Source organism: Nelumbo lutea, chromosome 2 (genome assembly GCF_056320005.1).
Source record: "Nelumbo lutea isolate HS-2025 chromosome 2, American lotus-T2T, whole genome shotgun sequence".
NCBI lineage: Eukaryota > Viridiplantae > Streptophyta > Magnoliopsida > Proteales > Nelumbonaceae > Nelumbo > Nelumbo lutea.
In genome coordinates, this window is record NC_142685.1 from 57,894,878 (window position 1) to 57,903,597 (window position 8,720).

The following is an 8,720-nucleotide window of genomic DNA, read 5'->3' on the forward strand; positions in this document are numbered from 1 at the left end:
GATGTGCTGTGGGACATTGTGGGGGTGACGGGATCTGCTCCTCACAAATGAGCGCCTCACATGCACATCTATCGTGCATTGAGAACATCTTCCATGAATAATAACTAATGAGACCGAGAGATGTTACCAATGAATGATAGGGTGTGCGACTGAGACGCCTCTGAGGCGCCAGGTGTGAGGAGCAGATCCGATCTCTTTGTGGGGCGCAGATGTATCCGTCCCCATTGGAATTAACCTGTTTACTGACCGGACTGGGCAAGGTTTGGGCCGGCTTTGCTTCTTTGTTAAGAAAAAAGCCCAAACCAGTGTCCAGCCCTTATTTAGCCCGATGCTTGGTCTAAATAAGAAAAAACAAATGTTATTTTATTAACATATTTTTATTATATATAATGTTAATATATTGTCCAGTCAGACTTATTTAGAAAAGCGTGAGCCCGAGCTTGGCCCGAAAATCCATCTGGCCAAATACTTTCAGCCCGGCCCACTAGTGACGAGGGCGCTTCCCGCCATTTATCCACCCATAGGCCAAAGTCCGACCCTTTCTACAGGTGAAGGTGATGGATAGATCAGTTGTGCAAGAGAAAAAGTAGAAAACCAGAGTCTCGTTTTGGCACCCTTGTCGATTAGTCAGTTCATTTTGGTTTTGGTAGGTTGGAGTGTTGGACGTCGACCTGTCTTCTCCATTCTCCCCGTTCCTCTCTTCTCTCAGCTACTTCTACTAACCCCTTTCTATGACTCCTTGAAAACCCTAAACTCACTGTTCTAATGGCCACTGTCTAGCAGCTGCCGCTCGGAAGAAAATGACCCCCAACAACCCGAAGAAACCAAAGTATCCAGATTGAAGAAGACGACAATGGCGAAAAGGGAAGGCCCGTCAACCGTCACCCGTTACTGAGTTTCGAGGAAACGATTGTCAAGTTGAAGAACAATGTAGCAGATTTCAATCCAAAATCCGCTGCTTTCTCGAAAGGCAGAGACCTAATGCCGTTACTGTTTGTTTCGTTCGTGCTTTCGACATGATAAGCCAATGAGATTGCCCCGGATAACGAGGGCGTAGAGCTTGCATTGGAAAGGCTTTTGGCGCTCGCCGAGGCTATTTGAAGGAAAGAAGAAATGGCTAAGAAATAAGAAACAACTGAAGGTGATCTCTATTTGGTTTTTCTATTACCCGGGCCTTTGATCATATCCTTGAAAACATGTGCTGGTATTAATCATTTTTGTTCTTGAAGTTTTTCATGCATTGCTTTTGTCTAACATCAGGATGTTGTTTAGTCAACTGTTACTTACATTCGCATCTCAGTTTGTTATTACTACCGATCATAAACACTTCTGTAATGGGTGTTCTCCCCAAAGAGGAATCAGTCAGGACATTTGAGTTGTTGTTGTATTCAATTAAACAGTTTAACTTTTAAGTTTTACCAGGACACGAAACTTTAGTTTAGTAAAGAACAGCAGAGATTAGGTGTCCTTTGATCCTTTCTATCAACCTTCTTCAGGTAACATTGCTATTATACACGATTAAAATAAAAGTTCTTATGAACTTGAACTACTCAGAGTGTGCAATACTCATGTTGCAGTTACTTTGTTCTTATTAACGTTGCTCTTAGCCTTCTGTATTTTTGCTGCAAGTCACTTTGTTTATTTCTCCACATTTTTGTTGAGCATTTGATAGAGCATATTGCTAATACATTTTAATGCCAATACAGCTATAGTGTAAGCTAGGGGTGATGATTCCTAATTTGGACTGGCTTAGCCCGCAAATTTCTGGGCTTGAGCCTAGGTTTTGTGTCCAGGCCCAGGCCCAGGCCCAGGTCCAGCATACATATATCTTTATATATTATATGATGTCTAATATTATTATATGATACATGTAGTATGTTTACCGGAAAAAGATACATGCAATATATATTATATAATATAATAATAATATATAAAGTTTCTAGGCCCAGCCCAAGGTGTTGGTTGGGGCAGGACTGGGCCTACAGAATGCCCTTACAATAGGTGCTAAGCCCAGCCCATGGTCACATCTAGTGTAAGCTGTGCATTTTCTGCCCTCATTAGTCAAGAAGAATCTGTTCGATCAACCAGTAGCAGGTATTCTTTTCTAAGGAAATTTTACCATTTTTATTAAACAAGCTATTTTCCTGACAGAAAAAATCCAGTAATTCTCTTTATTGTGACTATTAGGCTTGCCCATGCCAATTCATCTATATGTTATCATCATTTATACCGCAATCATTCTTGACATAATATTTCATCACCCCCCTCTCTATGGAATTTTCTTCTAAGTGTTTCTATGCATGTTTCTTGTTGTTCTTTTTCTCTAGCAATCCAGCAATACACTAGTGACTGCTATTGCAGTTATTGAAAATTGAAAACAGAGAAACAGAGTGTTTATAAAAGTAATTCAATGCATCTGATGTCATGAGATTTGAGCTTTTCATATGTATCCATCTAGAAAGTAAATTATCTTTTCAAATGACTAGTTGTCATTTTTTGCATGCATATGATTCTTGTAGTGTGTTCATGTTTTTGGTAGCATTAGTGTATCTTATCTTGGAGTTGTAATTGTGAAGGTAGAATTGCAACATATGAGCCATCAAAATGGTCATATAACTGGGTGAAATTGAAGAGTCTTGCCTTTTGTCCAATTTCTTCAATGATTTGTCATTTTCTTGCCTAATTCTCCTGTTAGACTAGCTGTGTTCTGCAACACTAGAGACTCTTGAGATTTAGTACCAATTGCTTTATTTACTTACAGGTTATTTGAACAAAAAAATGCTGTTGAACATATCAATTTCTAATATATTCATAAAGCATTTTTTGTCTAAATTGGGTCGCTCTTAGGTTCTTTACATGTTTCTCTATTTCTACCATTTACAGAGGTCATCTAGACAATCCAACCATCTATCGGGTAGGGCTGCCTCTGAATTTGACATTTGTTGTTTATCTAGCTCTGTATCCACCATTTTTTTTTATATCTTCAAAAGTAATATTAATCTTCTAAAGGGCATAGTTTAGGCACTTCCCAAGGTTCCAGCCAAAACTTGCCTCGTGACTATTGGGGCACATGGGGGCCCAAAGAATGCTTCCATGCGGAAGACTTGCTAAGTATATCTATCTGAATGACTCGACTAGCAAATCCCAGCCCTATGTGTTTGTGCGTGTCCAGATTTATGCTCTTGATCATCTACTTCTTCCAGCCACATGGATGAATGGCATGGGAAACTGGAAATCTGTACCATCCATCGAATAAAGGTCCATCTAGATTGGGAATGTTTAATGTGTTAATCCATTTCAATTTTGTACCTCATTGTGTAGTAGATTCTCTCTTGAACAGAAACAATTTGAAGTTTGAGAAAAAACAGAAACAATTTGAAGTTTGAAACTTTTTTATTTAGAAGGAGGCTAGATAGGTGGTGCTTGTCCCACAAGGTGATGTCTACTAGGCTGAAAATTATAGACATGGATTCTCTTTGGGCCATCAACTTATCTACCATGCCAACATGTAAGATTCATGGGTTGCTTAGAGCTCTTTGCTCCACAACTGATCTTGTCATTTGTGACACATATACCAAGGGTGTGTCAATCATGCCATCTTTACTTCCCAAGTTTCATTGCTGGGGACTTTGCCATCTTGATAAAGTGCTTCTTTTCTTCTTGCAATTTTCTTGTTAATAAATCACTTGCTGCAATTCACAATTAAACTGTCCAATATGTGATTGGTATTGATGCTGTCTGAATTGAGGTGGACAAGAAGCAAATACTCAAGTAGGTGAGCTAGACAAGCTGAGTTGGACCCAATGACCTATGAGCACAAGTAGCTAGAGGCCCTAAGTGGATCCCTGGTAGGGATGGCAATTTTCCCCATCCCTGACATGTACCCAGGCTCCCTAACTCGGTGGGGTTGGGTATGGGGAGTGCTTTGGCGGGGTCGGGGTCGGGGATGGGGCTAAAACTGAATCCTCGATCGGGTTTGGGGATGGGGGTGGGGAATGCAATCCTCGCCCCGCCCCGGCCCTGATTAATATATGTATATATATATATATAATATTATTATATTATAATTACACAAATAACAAAAACTCAAAAAGAGTAAAAGACAAAAACTTAAAACTATCGACTCTCAAGAGTCTCTTGACTCTCTTCTACTACCTAAACTAATTAACTCGACAGACAAAGAAGAAAGATAGAGAAAAGAACTTGTGGTGGCGGCTGAAACTCAAAACCCTACCCTTCTTCCGTTCTTTGTCTATCGTCTTCAGTAATCAGTAGGCCCTGTCAGTACTCTCTCTCTCTCTCTCTCTCAAGCGAGACAACGCTGCAAGACTGCAACGGTTCTCTCTCTCTCTCTCTCAGTCTCTCCTCTCAACTCAGTGCTCACAAGTTTGATTTCTGCTTTTTGAAATCTCAAACAGATGTGAGATGTTACAGATCTGAAACTTTGCAACTCGCAACTCGCAAGTTTGAAGTCTCTCTCTCAAAAGCAATCGGGGATTTGGGTCTTTGACGGGGAACTCATCCCTGGTAGGGTCGGGGATGGAGGAGCATTTCTTTCCCCAACGGGCATCGGGGACGGGGATGGGGAATGTAGTCCCCGCCCTGAACTCGCCTCGTTGCCATTCCTAATCCTTGGGGAGTAGGACTCCAATAGTCAAGTCAGTAAAAAGACAAGAAGGTGATCAGCTAGGCCAAACTGTGCTGGACAAGTCGAGCTACATGTACTAGGCTATTAGCTGAAGAGCTTAGTGAACAAGAGAGCTTAAGAGTAAGGGGCTTAGGTAGCTAAAGTGTATAGTCTCACCTTGGGTGGCATGCCTATATATGGGTGCCCTAAGAGCCGTTGTGCTCCTTGTTTGTAGGACATGTATCAGCTTTTGAAGTGATCACCATTTGAGCCATTGTCTGACATGGGTGACACAACTCGCCATTTTCGGAATGAGGAGGTTGAGAGTTGTTGCACAGACCTTGGCAACTGGTTAGGAGCTAGCCAGCATTCACCACATGTCCCACTACATTCAGGACATGTGGTGCTTCAGCTAGACCTGGCAAAAAGTTGACCCAACCTGCGAACCTGACCCAACCCAACCCGAAAAAACAGGGTTAGGGTCTCATATTTAGCTACCCAAATATGGGAATGACCCGACCCGACCCGGAAAAAATTGGGTTGGGTTGGGTCATGGGTCAACCCGTTAACACGATTGCCATGTCTAATTGGGACTATTTATGCATTATTAGAAGTTTCCACTCTAATTTTTACTATTCAGTCTTTACTCTTTGAATTGTTAAATGTTAGAGTTTTTTTTTTTTTGGAATTTCAAGTTTATTTCCTTTAATTTCGGCATTTTCAGGTATTTTTTCTTTATTTTTTAAAATTTCAGTTATTTTTTGGAATGATCCTAATTGACCCATGGGTCAATCCCACCCGAAATCAACCCAAACCCAACCCACCAAACTCAATTGCCAGGTCTAGTTTCAGCACTAACTTGCTGCTTAAACTTGTGGGTAACTGGGTATAAAGGACACCACATCACTTCTCCTCAGTTTGCATTGGTTCTCCTTGCTCTGACTGTGGGGCAGTCCTTGGCTTGGTCAGTTGTCAATCCTCGGTTGGTCCACGTGGTGATCCTAGTCGGACTCAGTTTATGACCAGAGCAGGTATAGATGAGAAAACTGTTCATATGGTCAATATGGAGTTCCCCTATAAGTTGGGTGGCTTGATATGATCATGCTTTTTTTTTTTAATTGACCACATCAGTTCTCCGCATGGTAGGGGACCCCTCAACTTTTGTGCTAAAGAAGAATACTTCTTACCTCAACCATCCTTAACCCCAAATTTCCCCACCCTATCTCTCATGATACCATGTATAAGAATGCTAAATACTGTTGTTTTTTTATTGACTTCAGCCGGGAAATTGTTAAGATTTAGCACATGCCAACCAAATATTTGCATGGTTTGACCCATTGTTTTTGAACTATCTTGGTAACACCATTTATCCAAATGCAAATACACACAAGTTCTCTTGCCATTAAAGCCTTATTGGCCTTATTTGTTGATGAGGTTTGAATTAAGTTATCAGACCCAAACATCCTCTATTATGGTGGTTTTCTTGCCCTCCTAGTCAAATTAAACTGCCTCAGGATGGGCTGGTGAAGGTAAACCTCTAGATGGGTATAGAATTGGCTAAACCAAGTGTGTGGACTACTTCATATGTTTTTTTTTTGCCTGATCAATAAGACTCCTTTATATGTTTAAGCCTTTTTAATTTTGTCAGGCTTGGTTCAATATAGAACGGAGTGGAGATGTACTGAAACCTACCATTACCATCCCTAAGTTCAGCTACCAGACTAACTTGTGGATAAGATTATCTGGGGGAAAATGCTAGATTCAAGGAGCCTCTTTAATGGTACAAGCAAATATTAAAAGCTTGGTTGTTTGAACAAATAAAGAATCATTTATCCACTAGCAAAAATGCTGTTAATGATAAAAAACTTCCCTTGGATTATCATAAAAATTTCTCAGGGTTAAAGTTTTTCTCATATGTGCATATGCATTGAAAATTTTCCTGTTGATAACACATGATTTTGTTTTAGTTTATAGTCTTAGTATTAGTAATCATCGCTTGTAGAAAAATACTCTATTCAGATTCAACAAAGCCTTATTTCCAATCTTTGTTGAACATCCTGATGCTGTGAACACACAGCATACCAATGTAGTGCCAATTGTTTTGTGTAGAACCATTGCATGCAAAGACTGGATCTCTGCATGCTATATTTAGGGTAAAAAGTTCCCTTTGCCTCTTCCACATTAACTTACAGTTTTCTTTTCTATCATTTTCAAGTTTGGGAGGTGAAAGTGGCAGATTTGACTATTAACCCTGTTGCTCATTGTGCTGCAATGGGTGTTATGGATCAAAAGACGGTTACACTTTTATGGATATATCCATTTATGTCGTACTTTTTTTTTCTTCTTCATTTAGTATTGGTGAGGTGCACACTTACATATTCCCCCTTCTATTCAATTTCATTCTTTTGCAGCAGGGCATCTCTCTTTGTTTTCCATACCTGATTGGTAGTTTGGTACCATAGAAGATAAGATTTCAGAGCAAGCTAGATTCTCTGATCAGGTAAAATAAAGGTAGCTCCTTGTCTTTAATGAATATATATTCACCTAGATGGATGTAATGCATATTTCTAGCTTCTTGGTTATAAACTGGTTGCTGAGATACAGAGTGCTCAGAAGAGCAACCAGACAAACAATCCAGATGAAGATGGTGATTATTCAATGCAAAAAAAGTTTTGATATTTTTCAGCTTTTTAACTGGTAGTTATTCTCTGAAACCCAGGAGTATAATATATTTAACTTGTATAGGTAACCATAACTATTTTTTTTCTTAGTTATATTATGTATACAGAAAACTACAAATTCTAACATCACTGCTGTTGGATAAATCAATGGCTTGTGTTTTGGAGTATTGGACAAGCATTTTCTCAGTGGCCATCTTTGGACTTCCCACTTAAGTTGGATGATTGATCTCAAGCATATGGCTACATGCCAAACCCTTTGAAAATTGAGTAGCAAAAGTGTGCTTATAATACTAATAATATGTCTGCCATATTTATGCAGTGGCAATTGCTTGATTCGTCTTGCTGATCTGCATTTGTCATCTTTATCTCAACTTAAGTGGAAAATCTGTATGTGTTAGGTGTTAGCCATTAAATTAGGTTAAATACTTTTGACCATCTTCATGTTGCCTTTTGTAAATGCAATTATAGAGTTAATGTTTTGAGGAAAAATCAGATGCCACCTAGCTTCTCGCCTTCTCCACTGAAACAAGAACCTTCAAGTCATTAGGTTGTCGCTTAGCTGGTTATGCACTTGGGTCTTCAAAGAATTGGGCATCTGTCGAGTGAAACAGATGCTGGGCATTTTACATTACAATTCAGGTACCGATGAACAGCAAGGTTTAGATGTATTGGAGATATTTCTGTGCAGAATCAAGAACACGTGAATGGCCGCCGATCCAAAGATAGAGAAGTTTATATTGGACTTTGCCCAAAAGGGCAAAGGTGCCGTGCATTCAATGGGTTCTGTCATGTGATCTTTACAAATTAGGCTGGACTGAGTGGTGGAGGATCTCTTATCATCTTTAGTCAAATATGAATGAATTGTGAGCTTGGAGTTTCTGATGCATGTACCCACTACCCACAACCCCAACCCACCATAGACAGAATGACGTATTCTAGTTTCTAGTCCTCTTGTCATGTGCACCACAGGAAAGGCATACCTGGGGAAATACTAGAAAGATGGATTACTTAGATGATACTAATTCTGATGGTTTAATTGACTTTTGTGATATGCAAGGGAAATTCATTAGAATGGCCTGTGTGTGGTGGTTTAATATTTTTTTATTTACTTAATTAATAGCTGAATTTGTACTACTTTGCTTAAAAGATAAGAATACGCATGCATGTTATGTTTCTGAACAATGGCACTCCTTTGTCCTTTCATGGGCGTTGTGGGTGGGTTTGCCCAGATCAGCACTCTTTTGAATTCTTATAATTTAAAGATTAGTATCTGGGACTTTGGGTAGTCTCACTTTAATACCCAAACTTCAAAATATACCACCTGAACTCCAAAAAAGTGTCAATTTAGTCCTCTACTGTTAATGAACGTCATATTAGGTATTAAAATTATCAAACTGCCCTTTAATGATTTC

General features: G+C 39.5%; 1 long non-coding RNA gene across 1 annotated transcript; it reads left to right on the forward strand.

The window, feature by feature from the left end:
- The first annotated feature begins 482 nt into the window (after window positions 1-482).
- LOC148870931 (uncharacterized) lies at window positions 483-8,377 on the forward strand. The gene is made up of 2 exons (XR_016106920.1): window positions 483-1,141; window positions 7,039-8,377. It is a non-coding gene; the product is annotated as an uncharacterized LOC148870931 (long non-coding RNA).
- The last annotated feature ends 343 nt before the right edge of the window (window positions 8,378-8,720 follow it).